Source organism: Macaca fascicularis, chromosome Y (genome assembly GCF_037993035.2).
Source record: "Macaca fascicularis isolate 582-1 chromosome Y, T2T-MFA8v1.1".
In the NCBI taxonomy this organism is placed as follows: Eukaryota; Metazoa; Chordata; class Mammalia; order Primates; family Cercopithecidae; genus Macaca; species Macaca fascicularis.
Window position 1 is genome coordinate 8,889,762 of NC_132903.1, and position 23,210 is coordinate 8,912,971.

A 23,210-nucleotide genomic window follows, 5' to 3' on the forward strand; every position below is an offset into this window, starting at 1 on the left:
GCACATAGTTAAGTGTCCAGTAATCTCTAACTTCATTCAGGGCAGGGACACTATTTTCTTTATTTTTATGTTTCTACAACCTAACATAGCACCTGGCACACCTCAGCCAACAAGGTAGCCAGGGCTTTCCTCCAGGCTCACCTGGGTGAGTCTGACCCACTGAGGGGTGGAGTTCTCAAGCAAAAGATTGAAGTTTGGAACTGTTTTAGGCAAGATTCCCCAAGTGCAGACCGCCAGATAAGGATTCTTGGGCAAGTAACTTATGAATAAAGAGGAACCGGAGGAAACCCGTAAGGTAATGGGGGTCGCAAGACAGAGAAGGAGAAAGAGTCCTGCAGTGGAAACAGCCCTGGGGAGGGTCTTGATGAGTACTGCCTCAGTCTAATCCTGTGGGGATCTCTCGCCCAGGCACCACCCAGTTCAACAATCCTCTCACCAAGAGACTGAAGAATCACAATAGTTGGCCCTGTTGTGAGTGCTCACTGCCTCCTAGACCCCAGGGCAGCACTTTACACATACATGCATATATGTGTTGGTCCTTAACTCATCATGGCCTAGTCTGACCCACTCACTTTCCAGAAGATGATACTGTGGCCCAAAGAAGAGATCAGCCTGGAACGGAGTCAGCCAAAAGCAGCAGTGTCAGACCCAGAGCCCGGACTTGCAGAACCTGCCTGTATGCTTCTTCTCACAGGAACCTCACTACTAGGGGCAGCCCTAAAAAAAGGTGGAGACAGAGAAGCTCACACCTGACTCCTAGCTCAGTGGCTCTCAAACTTGAGTGTGTACCAGAATCACCTGGTGGTATTTTTAAAATACTGACTGCAGGGCACATCCCCAGAGTTTCTGGAGATAGAGTGGGGCTGAAAAATTTGCATTTCTAACAAGCTCTCCGGTGATGCTGATGCTGCTGTTTTCTCTGAACCACACTTTGAGAACTTCTGCTGCAATATTTGGTTTGGGTCTGATACCTACATTTCTGGAGCAACTAAATGACCTAGGGAAGCCCCTCTTGGTCTTGTGGGAAGAACAGAATGCTCCAAGGGAAGCCAAATATTTGCACTTTTCTAAGGGGAATGATGGAGAAGAGCTAGGGTGGCCAGGTGCCTCTGTTAGTTCTTTCTAAGATCCTCACTTCAGGGATGGGTCCAGGCTGGCCATAGCAGTAAGTCAGATTAGCCAGAGGCTCTGGGAACACCTGGGGTTCCTGAGTGCAGTTGGCTGCATATTAGGAGAGACTAACAACAGGTGCAGAAGAGGGCTGGTTTGACTGTTAAAGTGCCTAGAGACTCTCCAAACCCTCAACTGGGGTAGGGTCTGTGCAAGAGGACACCTCTAGCCCCGCCCCCACCATCTGATGAGCTGTGTTATATCTGTGCCACTAGAGAGTGTGGAAAGTGGAGAAGCTGGTCCCCAGAGAACTGGGCTACCTCAGACCTGGCAGCCCCACCAGAGGAGATCTGGACCCCCTGCCAAGCAATTAAACTGTTCCCTCCTGGGCAACTCCCCCTCTTCCCCTCACCACTGGGCTGGCTTTGCATTCAGTGGTCCCATGTTTGCTGTTGACACTGGGGCACAGGGTCTTTTCCACAACCAGAACTGCACTGGTTTAATTTCTGCGGGTCCCTCTCCTCTGTGTGCTTGCCAAGACCCAGATCCCAGACAAGCACCACCATGCACACTGTTTTTATTAAATCCTCTTGGCCAGCCAGAGAGGTATGGCTTATCAACCCTACTCTACCTATGAGGAAAACTGAGACATAAAAAGGTGCTGTGGGTTGCCCAGAGTGACCCTGATGTGTTCCCATGGTGATGGTCCTGACAGCATAGTGTAGTGTGATAGAATCAGCTAGATGGGCTTCAAGGTATTCAGCGTAGTAATGCCCACGCTGAATCATTAAATCAGAAAATGCTTGTAATACCCAGACCATATGACCCTTTATAAGTGAAGTCATTATTACTGCTGTTTTCCTAAAGCAAGGTGTTGAGGATCATACCAGCTGTTTCTGAGCACTGTACTACTGAGACATGGGTGCATTTACCTGCTTCAAAACCCTCTGAGAATGCCAAACCACTATTGCACTCTGAAAATTCTTCTTTAATCTGTTCTGAAGCTCTCTTGTTAGAAGTCTGTCTGAAATAATACTAACATAGGTTAGAGGTATAGCTAAGGAGACCAGTAGTCAGCCCCAGGAGGGCTTCATAAATTAATGTTTGGTGGGAGTATCAGTGAAGAACTATATTTGGCTGCATAGAACAGAAACCTGCTGCAGTGACTTAACCAATGAATAGATATTATTTTCCCTTATAGTATAGAAAGCTCATAGGATGGCAATGTAGGATTGTTGTGAGAGCGCCACAGTGGCATTTGGGCACCCACATTCATCTGCTTTGCACTTTACCATGCTTAGAGAGTAGTTTTAGTCACATAATCACAACAGGGCTACTCTACCTCTGGACATCACAAACACATTTCAGGTAGGAAAAAGGGGAAGAAGGGATAGGGAGGGGCTAGCCCAGTTTGTCCTCTTAGGAAAAATAATAGTAAGATAATACATTTTCCCAGAATCCTTTCATCCAGTTTATTTCTACCAGAGCTGCTGCCAGCAGTGAGAAGAAGTCTTGAGAGAGAAGTGTTTTTAGCTCCCTGAGCAACATCAAACTTGTGTCAGTACAGAGGAAGGGGAGGATGAATGGTGAGGAAGATGTTACAGTTAGCAATGTTAAATCCAAAGAAGTCACTGAGGGGCTGGTTTTCAGACATGCAAGTTCAGAAATTTTAATAGCTTGACTAACAGAGGTTCCTCTCTAGGGAGTTGATGAGGGCTGACAATCTTACCATAAAAGTAATTATAAAGTAACAAATCAGCACAGCACTTTACCGCGGAGAATTACAACAACCCAGTGTCTGGAAATCCTTTCCTTTACTGCTCAGGACGTTGTTCTCCCTGCAGAAAATCAGTGGTGCTTAGAAGACAGATTCCCAGGGAAGGAGTGTATGAAGTCTGCCGGGGTCTCTCAGGTGGGGTTGCCTTAACCTTCTCCAGCTTCCACAGAGATCCAGCTCCCAAAGCAGCCAGGCTATTTGTATCCACAGTGAAGGATGCCTCTGCACTGGGGAACTGTGCTGGGGTGGGTGGGGGGTCAGGGTGGGGATTTCAATGCACATGTACTGAGTGCCTACTGTGGGACAGGCTCTGGACTAAGGGTTGGAGCAGAAGAGATGCATTAGGTACAACCAGCTGTCCTTAGGGAGATCTTAGTCCAGTGGGCTGGGGACTCCCCATTTCCAAGACTTCATGGAGACCACTGCTTCTCTATGAACACATTGTTCTTTCCGTCTTCACTAGCTTGTTCCTCTTGGCATGTGAGTGTGTGCACAGACATACACACAGACACACACAGGCACACGCACAATCAAGTTACTCTTAAACACAAAACCTAATAAGCTTCTCTCATTCTTTCCATCACCTTTTTCTTAGGCCACTTTTTCTTCCTTCCCCTATAGAGTCAACCTTCTTAAAACACTGTCTGGACTCTTGGTCTCAGTTTTTCATCTCCTATTTTCTCTTCTGGACCCTCTGCGTTGCAGATTCTCCTATCAACTGCAATGAGACCTCTTTGACCAGTACCCCCGATCTCCTACCAGCTGTCAAATTTAATGGACCCATTTGCCTTTGATTGCCTTGACCACTCACTGTCTTAGGTTGAGTTTCCTGAAAGCAGGGCCTGAGATGCAGACTCATATACATGTTATTTTTTTGAGGGTGTGCTTTCAGGGAAAACCTGTAGGGGAATGGGTGATGCAGAAGAGACAGAGGGAAGAACTGAACAAAGATGTGGTTTCAGGTGACAATCAGCCATAGATTGATCCCATGGGGAACTCTGGAGCACAGACTGCCCTGCAGAGTCTGTCTTGCTTTTTACCCTGCAATGGTCAGTCATTGACCATGAGCACCTGGGACTGGGGCCAGCATCCTGCATGACTCTGGCACCTGCAGCAGAGGCAGTTTTGATATCCCAAGGCAAGTCTCCAGGGAAAGGGTCAGATTTCAGTTAGCACCCACAGCAGCTGGGAATATGCAAACCAAACCAAATTAGTTAAGGGGAGCTCAGGGAATTTGAGTAGAACACTATATTAGTCTTTTTACACTATAAGTCTGTTTTTACAGTATAAAGAACTGGCTAAGCCTAGGTAATTTATAAAGAAAAGAGGTTTAATTGATTCACAGTTCCACATGGCTGGGGAGGCCTCAATAAACTTACAATCATGGAGGAAAGGGAAGCATGTTTTTATGGCAGCAAGTGAGCGAGAGAGAGAGAGAGAGAAGGAAGAACTGTAAAACACTTATATAATCATCAGATCATGTGAGAACTCACTATCACGAGAACAGCATGGGGGAAACTGTCCCTGTGATCCAATCACTTCCCACCAGGTCCCTCCCTCGACTTGTGGAGATTATGGGGATTACAATTCAAGATGAGATCTGGGTGAAGACATAGAGCCAAACCATATCAGACAACAGTAGTATCTGCTACATTCTTGCTGCTTTATTTGGAGAATATTAGCAAGTTCTCCCCTTTCCTGGTTTTCTGACACCATCCCTCTAGTTTTTACTGGAGAGAATCATGGCCCATCCTAAACTAAGGAAACATCTTACATCTTAGCAACAGCCACAATGTAATGATGTTTTTAGTTCTTAAGACCCTTATGCCCACCAGAGCTTCCAAAAGAGTTGCTGACAGTTATCTTAGTCATAATCTCATTGGTTGTGACATTTGCCATTCCATTGACTACCACCCTGTTGATTCCAGGACAACTCAAGTCTGCTCTCTGTGAATATGTGAGCAGGCTGGAGGGGGTGAAGCTACTCAGGAGCAACAAGAGGCTGGGCACCATCAGGGCCATGGGGGATACGCTGGTCTTCATGGATGCCCACTGCTAGTGCCACTCAGGCTGGCTGGAGCCCCTTCTCAGCAGAATAGCTGGTGATAGGTAACTTATCCCCCAGGCCTGCAAAACAAGACATGGGACTGGGAGAAATAATCTACAATGTCAGCCACTCACAGAACAACCTCCTCATTAATTCCTGAGTCTCCATTAGAGAATGATCTATTCCTTTTGGATTTTCAGATGTTCAAGCCTTTTAAGAATAGGGAGCTAAAGTGGGAAAGGAGGTTAGAGGTCTTCCAGTCCATCTCCCTTGTTTTACAGATAAAGAAACTGAGGACTAGAGAACAGCTTCTATAAGGTTGCAAATACTTAAAATTGTATTAAATTGCATGATAAGGGTAACACCTTACTATGGCTATCATTGCCTTTGATGAACATTTGGCAGTTTTAGTTGAGTTTGTAACATAACCTGGGAGAAAAAGTCTCTGAACTACACTAGACCATTGCTTACTCACTTGTAAAAAGAAAACATTAGGTTCTGTGATCACTCAACAGCATTCTTTGTTTCCCCAGTTTATATAAGGGGTCCCTAGTATTCTACCTAAGGCCCGTCCTTGGAAATGTGAAGCTGGAGAGGACTGCATTACATTACTCTGCAGACAAACATCTTAACATTTTTCTTGATCATTTCTCTGATCTCCTTCCCCTATCTGAGTGTCAATCTCTTTCTTACTTCCTTGTTAAAGACAAACACTTCTTAAACATGTCTAGTCCACCATTACCCTCAATCTGAATATCCCACCCAAGAAAACTGAAACCTGGTGGCTGGCCCACCTTGAACCACCTCAGGCATACCCTTTGGAGCTCATATAGGTGTGTAGCTGAGTAGATCTACAAACAATAATTGTTTGATGGTGCCCAGGTAGATAGGACTGATCTAGAACCAAGCCTTATGATTTCTTCACTCCTACCCATGGTAAATGTTTACTATCTCACTTGAAGTCAGAGATTATCCAATATAAGAAAAAATTCCTGGACCACGTTGGAATGGATTCTGGAGACATAAGGGTTACCATTATGCCAAATGCAGATGGTTTCAAATGACAGAAAGTAAATTGTTAACAGTTCAGCATTGCATTTTAACAAAGAAGATCAATCAGAACTCTAGCGAGATTAAGACAGATTAATATTGCCCAGTTTCATGAGACAGTTTGCCTCTTGACTAACATCTCATAAGAAAAGAAGAATACCACTTTGGGAAGCTGAGGCAGGTGGATCACAAGGTCAGGAGATTAAGACGATCCTGGCTAACATGGTGAAACACTATCTCTCTTAAAAATACAAAAAATTAGTCAGGCATTGTGGTGGCTGCTTGCACTCCCAGCTACTTGGAAGTCTGAGGCAGGAGAAGGTGTGAACCCAGGAGACGGAGCTTGCAGTGAGCCGAGATCATACCACTGCACTCCAGTTGGGGCAAGAGAATGAGACTCCATCTCAAAACAAAAAACAAAAAACAAAAAAAACCTACATAAATTCAGCATTAGGACAAGAACTAGGAAATGAAAATGCACAAGCCGGTCAGGTGCTGTGGCTCACACCTATAATCCCAGCACTTTGGGAGACAGAGGCAGGTGGATCGCCTGAGGTCAGCAGTTTGAGATCAGCCTGATCAACATGGTGAAACCCCATCTCTACTAAAAATACAAAAATTAGCTGGGCATAGTTGTGCACACTTATGATCTCAGCTACTCAGGAGGCTGAGGTAGGAGAATTGTTTGAAACTGGGAGGCAGAAGTTGCAGTAAGCCAAGGTAGAACTACTGCACTCCACCCCCTCCCCACGATAAAAGGAAAAGAAAGAAAAAAGAAAATGCATAAGCCCTCCAAAGCTGCCATTTTTAAATTCTATTCCATGCAAAGTATCATCTTGAAATCATGGTGATATATATCATTGGAGTCACACTCTAAAGTTGATCTTGTCCATTCCCCATCCAATTCCCATCCTGGTATCACAAGCAGGTGGCTCTCAGAGGGACCATGAACATCATCTTGTCCTACCTGTTGAGAACCCTGAGTTCCAGGAAGGTAAACAAGACCCCTCATGGTCACATAGCCACTTGACAGCTAGGCTGTTTTCTATGCTTCTTTTATGCAGACATTTAGAAATGCAGTAATTAATATTATTAAAATTTGTATATGTATAACCCTCACAGACTTCTTTCATATGCCTTCTTTAATGAGCCTCATGAGATGCCTCAGGCAGCTATTTTAGCTTCGGTTTTAGAAGGGGAGAAACTGAGGCTCAGAGAGGTGACATGATGTGTAAGGGCACAGAATTCATAGCTGAGTCGGGTTTTCTTTTTAAGAGTTGGAGAAGCTGGTCTGGGAGAAACATTAGACATCCCTAACCCCACCCTTGGTTGTGAGACATGTGTTACCTGCTGCTGTGAGTCCCTCGTATCTGCTTCTCACATCAGGGCTCCATTTTGCAGATCCAGGTGAAGGGGGAGAAGACATGGCAGTACTTCAACATCCTCAGCTATAAAGAAAATGGGGCTCCTTGGAAAGCCATTTGTGATTAAGAGACATTCTAGTTTCCTGTGTCTTTCCCTTCCCTTTTCCCCTCCTGTATGTCTCTGTCTGCCTGCCTCTCTACATCTCTCATGTTCTTTGTCTCTTTCTGTCTCTTGGTCTCTCTCTCTCTCTGTCTCTCTCTCATTCTCTCTCTCTGTTTCTCTCTCTCTCTCTTTCTCTGTCTCTGTCTCTCTGTCAGACACACACACACACACACACACACACACACTCTGGGCCTCTGACCCTGACCCTGATGTGTTATTGGCTTGTCTTCGTCATTGGGTTTGATCTCTTCTGTGTGATATGAACAGATTTTCATCATTTCCACATTTCATTCATAGCTTCTTTGCCACTCTGTTTTCTCTGGGCCCCAGTGTCCAGCTTGTAGGCTTTGGCAGGTGAGGATCTGAAAGAAAAGCCACCTCTATGGTATCTGGGTACCACTCTCTCCCACTCCACATTGGTGATGCTCTGTGAGCTGTGGCTGGGTTAAGCAGCCCTATTCAGCGTGTGCTTTACTCCCCCAGGGACTTCACCCGCAAGCCTCATGCAAGGCCAAGCTACAGGAACTATTTGGTGTAGCTCTTCATGTGGTGAGGAAAGAGGGACCAGTTGTCTCTCTCTGAGGCTCGTGTCAGGAGATATTCTGTCATCAGATGAGGACAGAGTCCAAAAGACAGGAAAGCATCTTTAAGAACTCTTATAAAAAAGGTGCGGTGGGAGTGGTTAGTAAACAGTGCAATAAGCTACAAATCAGCTAATTCACAGTCATAGCCTCCTCCACACCCTGGTCAAGGAATTCAGAGGCTTCTGACCTGTCTTTGTTCCCTGTCCCTGCCTAGTAGTTTCCCACTAGCCATGTGGCAACTTTATTTGAATTGGTTGAAATCCCTTTCTCATGACCATTCCTCATGACTCCCATTCCTCAGAAAATTGATCATAACACTTACTTTATTAGAATAAGACATCTTAATGCCAACTGCCAGCAAATTGTCAAAATAAAAATGCAAATTTACGTGATGATATTATAAGTGTTCTCTAGGATTGCACAGTGCACAACTGCTGTAACTGTTCATAGCAACCCTACACAGAGTCTCCCTATGGGCAAGTGATTTCAGCACAGAACTGGGAGGTGCTGATCAATGGGTAGTTTCTACACAAAGTGACAACGATGGGAATCAAGACTAATTGTTGTATCCAGCCCCCAGCTGCCTTGTGCTGACTGCCAGCTCTCACACCCAAGCCAAGTAGTGGAAGCCATACCCCTGGAAGGATGAAGGTTTCGAGGAGGAAAAGGAAAGTCTGTAAAGGAGCTGAAAGATGATATCATCTCAAGAAGCTGACTAAGTTATCCCTTACTTGAAGTTGGAGCTGGTCCCTATCTGCCAGACATCCAGTTCTTCAGGATCAACCAGAGCTGCTGTGTGGAGAAGCAATGTGGGGCAGATAGAAGAACACATCTGGCTGCCCTTTGAGCGGTTAAATGATGCAAAGCAGTGTAAGAAAACCCAGTGTTTGTGCATGTGCGTCTGTATGTGTGTGTGTGTGTGTGTGTGTGTGTAAGCATGGGAGAGTCTGTGGTGGAGAGAGAGAAGGGGGAGCAAGTGTGTGCACACCTACATCAAGGAGCAGCAGGGGGTCAGGATGCCTCCTGGCCCCTCAGAGGGAGAGGCTTTCTTTGGCTCAGATGCCCCAAGGAAACTCTCCAGCTACTATCGTACTTCACACCCCTCAGCATGACATGTCCTTACATCTGCCCCAGGAAAAGCCGGTGACAGTCCTGAGGTCACATCTGAGCAGCAAGAGCTTTGGAAAGGGAGAATTCAGAGCCTTCTGCTTCTGGTGTAAGAGACTTTCCACAAATGCCAAGAAAATGCATGAATTTTCAAAATGTCTCATGCATCATGGACCTCGAGGAACATCCAGACTCAGGAAAATTAACAAAGAATTAGATAAGTGAATGTTTATTCTTTATTATGGTAACAGGTTATGGTAAGGTTGAAACACAGTTAGTCCTTGAATATCTGCACAGTAATGTAGTCATAGATCTCAAATATTTCAGTGAACCAGTGTTTGTTGGCAGCTTGACACCTGTTTGCCTTTTGAAACATAAGCAGTTCATCTTCTGGAACTTAGAAAGGCTTAACATAGGATCAACCTTGTACCTGCCTGAGGGTTAAAACTCAATTTACAGGTGAGAGAATGATGAAGTAACCATACACTTCCAGCTCCTTCCAAGTAAATGAGGTAGCCTCACTATTTTGCTTTACATGAATTCCAAGAACATCGGACACATCTGTAGATACAAAAACACAAAGCCAAATAGAAGACTGTGGGTTTTTTGTTTTAATTAATCACACTTTTTGTGTCACTAGACTAAAGTTACTAATTTAGCCCTGTGTAGGCAGCCACTATGGTTCATAGGGATAAAGACCAAAATAGAAAACACCTCTCACTTCACTCGTTGACATTTTATTGTTTATCTTTATCCAAAATGTACTCAGAGGGGCTCACAATTAATCACTATTGTATACAGTTAAAACAGACGAAAGAGCAGATTTCAGAAAGTAAAAGAGGGTATTGAGAATCAGAGATAATACAGTTATTAGAAGTGAGTTTTACATGTGACTCTGAGCTTCCAGAAAGATATACAAAAAAGATAAATATAATAAATTTTAGAATTCTAATTTTCTAATAAAAAGTAATGTACTCCTTTGTTAAGCAGTACACAGCACAGGCTGAGTACACTGGCTCACACCTGTAATCCCAGGACTTTGGGAGGCCGAGGCTCATGGATCACTTTGAGCTCAGGACCAGCCTCGGCAACAAGGCAAGATCCCATTTCTCAAAACACACTGACACACAAACACACAGACACACAGACACACAGACACACACACACACACACACACACACACACACAAGCTGGGCATGGTAGCTCATGTCCATAGTCTGAACTGCTTGGAGGGCTGAGGCTGAAGAATCACTTGGGCCTGGGAAACGGAGGTTGCAGTGAGTCCAGACTATGCCACTGCACTCCAGACTGGGCGACAAAGTGAGACCATTAAAAAAAAAGAAGAAGAAAAGAAAAGAAATACACAGCACAGAGGTCTAACATGAATTGACTGTGGGAATGCTTGAAAGCAAGTCCCTTTCTTGTCCTCTTATGATTGCTGAAGATGACACAAATTTCACACGTTTCTTCAGAATTCAGCCTGGCTTTTGATTCCAAAATTCCATAAAATGCTTTGCCAGTAACCAAATTTGTCCAGATGCTTGATTCATTACACAGTAAGTGGAGACTCTGGAGGGGGCTCTGGGTGCCCTCATTTCCTCCCAGGTCTAGATTCTCAGTTTTCCTATCACTGTGTAATACATAACCTTGTTTTTTACTAAGTTTGTTTTTAGATTTTCCCTTTCTCCCTTAATCATCTAGCCTTGTTCCCACACGAATAAGCTCTCTCTTAGCTGAGAAAGCCAGAGGAACTCCATTTGGCTTTGTCATTTATAAGGCACCAAGGACCCATTACCCACCGCCTTCTTCGAGGAGTTAACTTGTGTAAGCAAACTCTCAACATATCGAAGAGTCCAATAAACTGATAAGGTCCTGAAGCAACAATAGATGAAGTTCCCAGGATTTTGCTCAAGAGATATCACCATAAAGCCTTGAGTTTGTGTCCGGCACAGCCCACAAATATAACATCTTATGAAAGATTTAGAGGCCCTGCACCTGGAACTCTTTGTTTCTCTGTAAACATTTGTCTTTTTTTTTTTTTTGATTTTTTTTTTCACATGTTTTTACTTCTGTAGAATTGCTGCAACTGAACTCCCTCCTCTTTCTAAACCAAAGTATAAAGGAATATCAAGCCCCTTCCTCGGGGGCCAAGAGCATTTCAAGCATTAGCTGTCTCTCAGTCACTGGCTAACAAAGGACTCTTAAATTCATCTCAAAGTGTGGTATTTCTCTAACTCGCTTGGGTATAACAAATGCAGGATACCCCCAAAATAAGGGAGACCCAAAGGGATTATGCTCCCCTTGCCTTTCAGCAGAAACAATGTGAAAGGGGCAGAAAAAGCATATTAAGGTCCTTGCTCTAAATATAGACCCCACAACTCCTTACACCTACGTTGGTTACCTAAAGCCACAGATTAAAGTAGATAATGAAGTAGTGGGACCACCCTGACTCTCTCCAAGACAACAGAACAGAAATGGAATTTGATGGTGGAATAAACAGTGTGGCTGTTATCTCTCCTCTGAGGAATCTCACTTCTCTTAGAGTAATGATTTCAAGTCAACCTTAAGATCAGGCCTCATTCAATCCATGGCATAGATTTGAGACATAATTATCGTGACAGACCAGGGGGAGAAAATTGGCTTGATTGAGATATTGGCTAGGTGGATAGCAGCTCCTGGTACACCTGAGTGATTACCTACTTAGCTCAGTTAAAAAGTATATGACCCATGTCACTTTCCCACATCACTCTGGAGTCATATCTCCAGGCTGTGCAAAAAAAAAAAAAAAAAAAAAAGATAGGGGAGCTGCAAAACAATCACGAACAGTAGCAGGAAATGAGCAAGAAAACCAAGATTCGAGACTTCACTTTTCTTATAGATACCACATGTTCATACACGCATGCATTGAAAGTAGGGATACTTCTAGGGCTTGGAAATATTTATTTCTTAAGCCAATCAAGTTGTATGATATAAGGTGGAAGAACAACTAGACCCAAGAGTAGGGATCCATAAACTCTCAGGCATCGTGAGCAATATTTTTTTTCACGGACAGGTAAGATTTCACTGAGGAGTGGCCCAACGTTTTCCCCTGAGTCTAAAAAGACTCCAAAAGAAATTAAGAGCCACAGTCCTAGAGCATTGCAGATAAAGGCTTTTGTGGGAAGTAGTTCAACCTCCCATTCTACAAATGAGGAAACTGAGGCCCAGAGAAGTATTACAGGCATCTCAAGATTATATAGTTCATTAGTAGCAGAGCTGATAGAGACCCTCTCTCTATCTCTCACTGCTGTCAAGAAAGGTTTTTGAAGAAAGAAAAGTACTGTCATGCCCTTTAAATGAATGGACTCCAATTCCATATGGAAAAACATTTTCTAGAACAGTGCTATACAATATAAATATAACACGAGCCACACATGGAATTTAAAAATTTCTAATAGTCACATTACAGAATAAAAACAGATGAAGTTAATTTTAGTAATGTATTTTAGTAAACATTATATATCTAAAATATTGCCATTTAAAACATGTAATCAATGTAAAAAATAATGAAATTTTTGCATCCTTTTTTCCATACTAAATATTCTCAATCTAGGGTGTATTTTACACTTAATCCACATCTGATTTGGATAAACCTCATTTCAGGTATGAATGTCTGGTGGCCACCATATTGGGTAGCCCATGTACAGACTATGTTTCCAGCCTCAGCAAGTGAATGCTGTCTGCCTTGTTTGATTCCACAATTCTTTCCATGAGCTGGGTGGTGTCTCTGGTGATAAATGTGATTGACTGGAGGACTTTCTAGTATTATGCCTCAAAGGGTAATACTGCAGCATGAGGTGTTGGAAAGGAAGCTGGATTTCTACTGGGAGCCTTTGACAGAGCATCTGAGGAAGGCCCTCCAGTCCCCAGTAAGCCCCATCAGATGAGGCCCCATTTCACACCTGCCTTGCCTTTGCCACTTCAGAACGGACTCTGCAGCCTACCTGCCTAGGGTCTAATCCTGCCTCCACAGTTTCCTAGTAAATTACTTAATCTATGCCACAGAATTCTTATCAGTAAATTGAGAGCAATCATACTATTTACCTTATAGGGTTTTTGTGAATATTGAATGAGCTAGTATGTGAAAAGCACTTAGAGAGTGTCAGGCACTCAGATGTAGGTGTTGCTACCACAATTATACTGTTGTATTCATAAAGTTCTACCAGGCTCTTCCAGATAGCATTAATTAATGTCCCAGTGTGGCAACCTGACATGGAATCTTGGCACAGTTCTCTAATCAGGTACGGTGTGAATTCCTCACGTACTGCCTTACCAAATAGGAAGAATTCAACCAGGTAAATGCTAAGAACCATAAGTCTATAATATATCCTATTGTATGGATCACTTCTCAAATGTTTGGTTTATGGACAACTCTTCTATTTAAGTAGATATGCTTGATATCTTATGCATAACAAACCACCTCAAATTTGGTGTAAAACAACAGCCATTTTGTGTTGTTGTTGTTGTCATTTGAGATGGAGTCTGACTCTATAGCCCAGCCTGGAGTGAAGAGGCACAATCTCGGCTTACTGCAATTTCTGCCTCCTGAGTTCAGGCAATTCTCTGCCTCAGCCTCCTGAGTAGCTGGGATAACAGGTGCCTGCCACCATACCCTGCTAATTTTTGTATTTTTATTTCTTTTAGTAGATACAGGGTTTCACCATCTTGAACAGGCTGGCCTTGAACTTCTGAACTTGTGATCCATCCACCTCAGCCTCCTAAAGTGCTGGAACTACAGGCATGAGCCACCACGCCCAACCTATTTTATTAAGCTCATGAATTCTGTGGGTCATGAATTCTGAAACGATGCAGTGGGGTTGGTTGTGTGCCTCCAGGGTTTCCGGGGTACATAACGAGTTTAAAAGTTTCCCAACACTATAAAGCCAAGTGAGATGTGAATCCAGAATTTAAACCCAGACAGCCAGGTCCTTCAGACCACTGGCTTCACTGCTATGCTATATTTTAAATACAAGGTTACAGTTCATTATTCACAACTGCAAAATCCAAAAAGCTCTAAAAAACAAGCATTTGTTTAGTAATTCATTAGGCAGGAGGCCAGGTGCAGTGACTCACACCTGTTATCCTAGTACTTTGGGAGGCTGAGGTGGGTGGATCACTTGAGGCCAGGAGTTCGACACCAACCTGGCCATCATGGTGAAACCCCATTTCTATTAAAAATACAACAACACAAAAGAGTGGCTTGGTATGGTGGCATACTCCTGTAGTCCCAGCTACCTAGGAGGCTAAGGTATCAGAATCACTGGAACCCAGGAGGAGGTGGTTGCAATGAGCTGAGATGACACCACTACACTCTAGCCTGAGTGACAGAGCAAGATTCTGTCTCAAAAACAAAAGCCAAAAACAAAATCATTAGGCAGAAAAGCTGCCCTGAACTGATATGAGTGTCTGCATTGGCCTTATTTATCTCACTTACTGCTTACTGTGAAAATATGTGTATATTTCACCAAAGAAAATTAGCATGTTTGACTAAAAGTGCTGGCACAGACCCCACTAGAACTGATGTCTAGTATATGATGTGTGTCCCTTTTTAAAGCCCAAAAAATTCTGCATTAAATAACACACTCGCCCAACAGGTGTCAGAAAAGGAATGCTGAACTTGTAACATCAAAATCCAATAAGCATTTAAAATGTGCTTTGCACAGAGCTACATATTTTACATGACTTACCTTTTTCATCTCCTAAACTCAATTATGAAACACTATGTTATCCCCAATTAGAGGTGAGGAAACTGAGCTCAAAGTCACATAGCCGACCTAAAATCTTACAAATTAAGAATGGCAGGGTTGGAAATTATACTGAATAATCATTATAATATCAGTTTTTAGGATTCTGGTATGACATAGAATTTTTACAAACTAAAGGCCAGTAGTTTTGTTAATGCATTACAGTTTCTTTGGTAATTAAGAAAAATTTGAACTCTTAATCACTTACACTTTGAAAAATACCCAGAATTTGGCTGCATTAATATTTGATCCTCCTAAATGCAGACCCTTTTTCAAAAAACTTCTGACTGCATCTGTCTCTGTCTAAAATCCCTCCGAGGAATATTACAATCTTAATTCCCTTGTTAATGGTTTCTAGCTTCCTCTGTTTATAAATCATATATTTTTCCCCCAGGGCAGTGGGGACTTATCTCATCCAGGGTCCCTGGTGGATTCATCATAGAATTGGGAAGATGGTTGATGGTCATTAGGAAAACAGAAGAGGGTGAGAAAGAGAAAGGAGAAAAGAGCCTGGCCATGTCACTGTGCCAGGTGTGGTGCTACCTATCTTAGAGTACCTCATTTTAACTAAGGTCTTCTTCCCAAACATGTTTCCAGACAGACTGAAGCCAGAGGGCAGGGAAACCTCAGGTGTGGTCTTTAGGCCCTCTCTGGAAGCAGTATCTGTGGACAGAGTATTAAAGGGCCAAGCAAGAATAGCTGTCTTTTCATCAAATACTGGGATTTCTGACATCATGGCTCTGCTCCAGTCTTGCAATTAAAAATATTCATTCTACCTGAGACCAAAGACTGTTATCTCAGCCACTGGAGCTCCCACCTGGGAAGCCCAAGCCCTTAGCCTTGCCTGTTCTCTTCTGGGTTCTGAACTGCAGTGTGCTGCCCATCTTCTGTGTCCAGGAGCCCTGGGTGCCCAGGGAGCTGGTGGCCATAGACAGACATTACTTCTAAAAGACTGGAGTGTATGACCCTGTCATGTTGCTGTGGTGAAAACCTTGAACTGTCTTTCAGGGTATGTTCTGGATGAAGGGAGGACGCAGGTGGGCTCTCTGGAGTGGTGTGTATGGTCAAATCTCAGAGGCAGGCATTAGAAATGTCACTGGAAAAGAATAAGGTTATGGGAAAATTATAAAGTTATTCCTGTGTTGTGCATCAAACACCCCGTTTCTCACAGTTTCCCATGTCTTTTGAAATGTAGCTTGATTTCACTCTCAGTGTCCTCATGAAATTGACCCTCAAAACATGCTTCCAGGAACAGGCATACTCTCAATTATTTTAAGCTCTGTGCAGAGATTCCAGAGGCTCTCATACATTCTCTATTTATAGCACTCTTACCATGTTAGTAATTTTTTCACAGCACCCATATAACAAAACAAATACCCAAAGTTCTGTGTATTGAGTACTTTGGTCCAAACAATTTAATACTTGTCGAAAAAACTTAGCACCTGTTGAGCACCACACAACTTCTCAAACCTTGGAATCACCCTCATTTCCTGTTCCATACTGGTTTCTGGCACGATACTTGCTTTTTCATCACAGTACCCTCTGAAAATCCAACACCAAAAAGTATTCATCATCAAAAGTGCAGAGATGTAATGCTGAAAGTGTGAATTACCTCATGCTTATATTCACATAAATTCTATCAGATAGCACCATGTTTCTCTCAAAAAGTTAACACTGGAGGGTGCAGAGCAAGATGGCCGAATAGGAACAGCTCCAGTCTCCAACTCCCAGCGCGAGCGACACAGAAGACCGGTGACTTCTACATTTTCAACTGAGGTACTGGGTTCATCTCACTAGGGAGTGCCAGACAATCGGTGCTGGTCAGCTGCTGCAGCCGGACCAGCGAGAGCTGAAGCAGGGCGAGGCATGGCGTCAACTGGGAAGCGCAAGGGGGAAGGGAATCCCTTTTCCTAGCCAGGGGAACTGAGACACACAACACCTGGAAAATTGGGTAACTCCCACCCCAATACTGTGCTTTAAGCAAACAGGCACACTAGGAGATTATATCCCACACCTGGCCGGGAGGGTCCCACACCCACGGAGCCTCCCTCATTGCTAGCACAGCCGTCTGTCATCAAACCTCAAGGCAGCAGCGAGGCTGGGGGAGGGGTGCCAACATTGCTGAGGATTAAATAGGTAAACAAAGCCTCTGGGAAGCTCGAACTGGGTGGAGCTCACAGCAGCTCAAGGAAACCTGCCTGTCTCTGTAGACTCCACCTCTGGGAACGGGGCACAGCTAAACAACAACAACAATAACAAAAAGCAGCAGAAACCTCTGTAGACGCAAACGACTCTGTCTGACAGCTTTGAAGAGAGCAGTGGATCTCCCAACATGGAGGTTGAGATCTGAGAATGGACAGACTGCCTGCTCAAGTGGGTCCTTGACCCCTGAGTAGACTAACTGGGAGACATCCCCCACTAGGGGCAGTCTGACACCCCACACCTCACACGGTGGAGTACACCCCTGAGAGGAAGCTTCCAAAGTAAGAATCAGACAGGTACACTCGCTGTTCAGCAATATTCTATCTTCTGCAGCCTCTGCTGCTGATACCCAGGCAAACAGGGTCTGGAGTGGACCTCAAACAATATCCAACAGACCTACAGCTGAGGGTCCTGACTGTTAGAAGGAAAACTATCAAACAGGAAGGACACCTACACCAAAACCCCATCAGTATGTCACCATCATCAAAGACCAGAGGCAGATAAAACAACAAAGATGGCCGGGCTCGGTGGCTCAAGCCTGTAATCCCAGCACTTTGGGAGGCCGAGACGGGCGGATCACGAGGTCAGGAGATCGAGACCATCCTGGCTAACACGGTGAAACCCCGTCTCTATTAAAAGATACAAAAAACTAGCCGGGCGAGGTGGTGGGCGTCTGTGGTCCCAGCTACTCGGGAGGCTGTGGCAGGAGAATGGCGGGAACCCGGGAGGCGGAGCTTGCAGTGAGCTGAGATCTGGCCACTGCACTCCAGCCTGGGCGACAGAGCGAGACTCCGTCTCAAAGAAAAAAAAAAAAAAAAAAAAAACCACAAAGATGGGGAAAAAGCAGGGCAGAAAAGCTGGAAATTCAAAAAATAAGAGCGCATCTCCCCATGCAAAGGAGCACAGCTCATCACCAGCAACGGATCAAAGCTGGACAGAGAATGACTTTGACGAGATGAGAGAAGAAGGCTTCAGTCCATCAAACTTCTCAGAGCTAAAGGGGAAATTACGTACCCACTGCAAAGAAACTAAAAATCTTGAAAAAAGAGTGGAAGAATTGATAGCTAGAGTAATTAATGCAGAGAAGGTAATAAACGAATGGACAGAGATGAAAACCATGACACAAGAAATACGTGACAAATGCACAAGCTTCAGTAACCGATTTGATCAACTGGAAGAAAGAGTATCAGCGATTGAGGATCAAATGAATGAAATGAAGCGAGAAGAGAAACCTAAAAAAAAAGAAGAAAAAGAAATGAACAAAGCCTGCAAGAAGTATGGGATTATGTAAAAAGACAAAATCTACGTCTGATTGGGGTGCCTGAAAGTGAGGGGGAAAATGGAACCAAGTTGGAAAACACTCTTCAGGATATCATCCAGGAGAACTTCCCCAACCTAGTAGGGCAGGCCAACATTCAAATCCAGGAAATACAGAGAATGCCACAAAGATACTCCTCGAGAATAGCAACACCAGGACACATAATTGCCAGATTCACCAAAGTTGAAATGAATGAAAATATCTTAAGGGCAACCAGAGAGCAAGGACGGGTTACCCACAAAGGGAAGCCCATCAGACTAACAGCAGATCTCTCGGCAGAAACTCTACAAGCCAGAAGAAATGGGGGCCAATATTCAACATTCTTAAAGAAAAGAATTTTAAACCCGGAATTTCATATCCAGCCAAACTAAGTTTCATAAGTGAAGGAGAAATAAAATCCTTTACAGATAAGCAAATGCTTAGAGATTTTGTCACCACCATGCCTGCCTTACAAGAGACCCTGAAGGAAGCACTAAACATGGAAAGGAACAACCGGTACCAGCCATTGCAAAAACATGCCAAAATGTAAAGACCATCGAGGCTAGGAAGAAACTGCATCAACTAATGAGCAAAATAACCAGTTAATATCATAATGGCAGGATCAAGTTCACACATAACAATATTAACCTTAAATGTAAATGGACTAAATGCTCCAATTAAAAGACACAGACTGGCAAACTGGATAAACAGTCAAGACCCATCAGTTTGCTGTATTCAGGAGACCCATCTCACATGCAGAGACATACATAGGCTCAAAATAAAGGGATGGAGGAAGATTTACCAAGCAAATGGAGAACAAAAAAAAGCAGGGGTTTGAATACTAGTCTCTGACAAAACAGACTTTAAACTATCAAAGATCAAAAGAGACAAAGAAGGCCATTACCTAATGGTAAAGGATCAATTAAACAGGAAGAGCAAACTATCCTAAATATATATGCACCTAATACAGCAGCACCCAGATTCATAAAGCAAGTCCTTAGAGATTTACAAAGAGACTTAGAGTCCCATACAATAATAGTGGGAGACTTCAACACTCCACTGTCAACATTAGACAGATCAACGAGACAGAAAGTTAACAAGGATATCCAGGAATTGAACTCATCTCTGCAGCAAGCAGTCCTAATAGACATCTATAGAACTCTCCACCCCAAATCAACTGAATATAGCTTCTTCTCAGCACCACATCGCACTTATTCCAAAATTGACCACATAATTGGAAGTAAAGCACTCCTCAGCAAATGTACAAGAACAGAAATTATAACAAACTGTCTCTCAGACCACAGTGCAATCAAACTTGAACTCAGGACTAAGAAACTCAATCAAAACCACTCAATTATATGGAAACTGAAAAACCTGCTCCTGAATGACTACTGTGTACATAACGGAATGAAGGCAGAAATAAAGATGTTCTTTGAAACCAATGAGAACAAAGATAAAACATACCAGAATCTCTGGGACACATTTAAAGCAGTGTGTAGATGGAAATTTATAGCACTAAATGCCCACAAGAGAATGCTGGAAAGATCGAAAATTGACATTCTCACATCACATTTAAAAGAACTAGAGAAGAAAGAGCAAACACATTTAAAAGCTAGCAGAAGGCAAGAAATAACTAAGATCAGAGCAGAACTGAAGGACATAGAGACACAAAAAACCCTCCAAAAAATCAATGAATCCAGGAGTTGGTTTTTTGAAAAGATCAACAAAATTGAAAGACTGCTAGCAAGACTAATAAAGAAGAAAAGAGAGAAGAATCAAATAGATGCAATAAAAAATGATAAAGGGGATATCACCACCGACCCCACAGAAATACAAACTACCATTAGAGAATGCTATAAACACCTCTACACAAATAAACTAGAAAATCTAGAAGAAATGGATAATTTCCTGGACACTTACACTCTTCCAAGACTAAACCAGGAAGAAGTTGAATCCCTGAATAGACCAATAGCAGGCTCTGAAATTGAGGCCATAATTAAGAGCCTACCAACCAAAAAAAAGTCCAGGCCCAGATTGATTCACAGCTGAATTCTACCAGAGGTACAAGGAGGAACTGGTACCATTCCTTCTGAAACTATTCCAATCAATGGAAGAAAAGGGAATCCTCCCTAACTCATGTTATGAGGCCAACATCATCCTGATACCAAACGTGGCAGAGACACAACAAAAAAAAAGAGAATTTTAGACCAATATCCCTGATTAACATCGAAGCAAAAATCCTCAATAAAATACTAGCAAACTGGATGCAGCAGCACATCAAAAAGCTTATCCACCATGATCAAGGTAGCTTCATCCCTGGGATGCAAGGCTGGTTCAACATTCACAAATCAATAAATGTAATCCAGCATATAAACAGAACCAAAGACAAGAACCACATGATTATCTCAATAGATGCAGAACAGGCTTTTGACAAAATTCAACAGCCCTTCTTGCTAAAAACGCTCAATAAATTCGGTATTGATGGAACATATTTCAAAATAATAAGAGCTATTTATGACAAACCCACAGTCAATATCATACTGAATGGGCAAAAACCGGAAAAATTCCCTTTGAAAACTGGCACAAGACAGGGATGCCCTCTCTCACCACTCCTGTTCAACATAGTGTTGGAAGTTCTGGCTGGAGCAATCAGGCAAGAGAAAGAAATCAAGGGTATTCAGTTAGGAAAAGAAGAAGTCAAATTGTCCCTCTTTGCAGATGACATGATTGTATATTTAGAAAACCCCATTGTCTCAGCCCCAAATCTCCTTAAGCTGATAAGCAATTTCAGCAGTCTCAGGATACAAAATTAATGTGCAAAAATCAGAAGCATTCTTATACACCAGTAACAGACAAACAGAGAACCAAATCATGAGTGAACTTCCATTCACAGTTGTTTCAAAGATAATAAAATACCTAGGAATCCAACTTTCAAGCGATGTAAAGGACCTCATTAAGGAGAACTACAAACCACTGCTCAGTGAAATAAAAGAGGACACAAACAAATGGAAGAACATACCATGCTCATGGATAGGAAGAATCAATATCATGAAAATGGCCATACTGCCCAAGGTAATTTATAGATTTAATGCCATCCCCCATCAAGCAACCAATGAGTTTCTTCACAGAATTGGAAAAAACTGCTTTAAAGTTCATATGGAACCAAAAAGAGCCCACATTGCCAAGACAATCCTAAGTCAAAATAACAAAGCTGGAGGCATCACGCTACCTGACTTCAAATTATACTACAAGGCTACAGTAACCAAAACAGCATGGTACTGGTACCAAAACAGAGATATAGACCAATGGAACAGAACAGAGTCTTCAGAAATAATACCACACATCTACAGCCATCTGATCTTTGACAAACCTGAGAGAAACAAGAAATGGGGAAATGATTCCCTATTTAATAAATGGTGCTGCGAAAATTGGCTAGCCATAAGTAGAGAGCTGAAACTGGATCCTTTCCTTACTCCTTATACAAAAATTAATTCAAGATGGATTAGAGACTTAAATGTTAGACCTAATATCATAAAAATCCTAGAAGAAAGCCTAGGTAGTACCATTCAGGACATAGGCATGGGCAAAGACTTCATGTCTAAAACACCAAAAGCAATGGCAGCAAAAGCCAAAATTGACAAATGGGCTCTCATTAAACTAAAGAGCTTCTGCACAGCAAAAGAAACTCCCATCAGAGTGAACAGGCAACCTACAGAATGGGAGAAAATTTTTGCAATCTACTCATCTGACAAAGGGCTAATATCCAGAACCTACAAAGAACTCAAACAAATTTACAAGAAAAAAACAAACAACCCCATCAAAAAGTGGGCAAAGGATATGAACAGATATTTCTCAAAAGAAGACATCCATACAGCCAACAGACACATGAAAAAATGCTCATCATCATTGGCCATCAGAAAAATGCAAATCAAAACCACAATGAGATACCATCTCACACCAGTTAGAATGGCAATCATTAAAAAGTCAGGAAACAACAGGTGTTGGAGAGGATGTGGAGAAATAGGAACACTTTTACACTGTTGGTGGGATTGTAAACTAGTTCAACCATTATGGAAAACAGTATGGCGATTCGTCAAGGATCTAGAACTAGATGTACCATATGACCCAGCCATCCCATTACTGAGGATATACCCAAAGGATTATAAATCCTGCTGCTATAAAGACACATGCACACGTATGTTTATTGTGGCACTATTCACAATAGCAAAGACTTGGAATCAACCTAATGTCCATCAGTGACAGACTGGATTAAGAAAATGTGGCACATATACACCATGGAATACTATGCAGCCTTAAAAAAGGATGAGTTTGTGTCCTTTGTAGGGACATGGATGCAGGTGGAAACCATCATTCTTAGCAAACTATCAGAAGAACAGAAAACCAAACGCCGCATGTTCTCACTCATAGGTGGGAACTGAACAATGAGATCACTTGGACTCGGGAAGGGGAACATCACACACCGGGGCCTATCATGGGGAGGGGGGAGGAGGGAGGGATTGCACTGGGAGTTATACCTGTTGTAAATGATGAGTTGATGGGTGGTGACGAGTTGATGGGACAGCACAGCAACATGGCACAAGTATACATATGTAACAAACCTGCATGTTATGCACATGTACCCTAGAACTTAAAGTATAATAATAATAATAAATTCATTAAAAAATTAAAAAGTAAAAATAAAAATTAATATAATAAAATGGCTTTC

At 42.8% G+C, this 23,210-nt stretch overlaps 1 pseudogene; it reads left to right on the forward strand.

Annotated features, from left to right (window-relative positions):
- The first annotated feature begins 3,803 nt into the window (after positions 1 to 3,803).
- Positions 3,804 to 23,210, forward strand: part of LOC141409576 (polypeptide N-acetylgalactosaminyltransferase 15-like) — a 43,405-nt pseudogene continuing 23,998 nt past the window's right edge.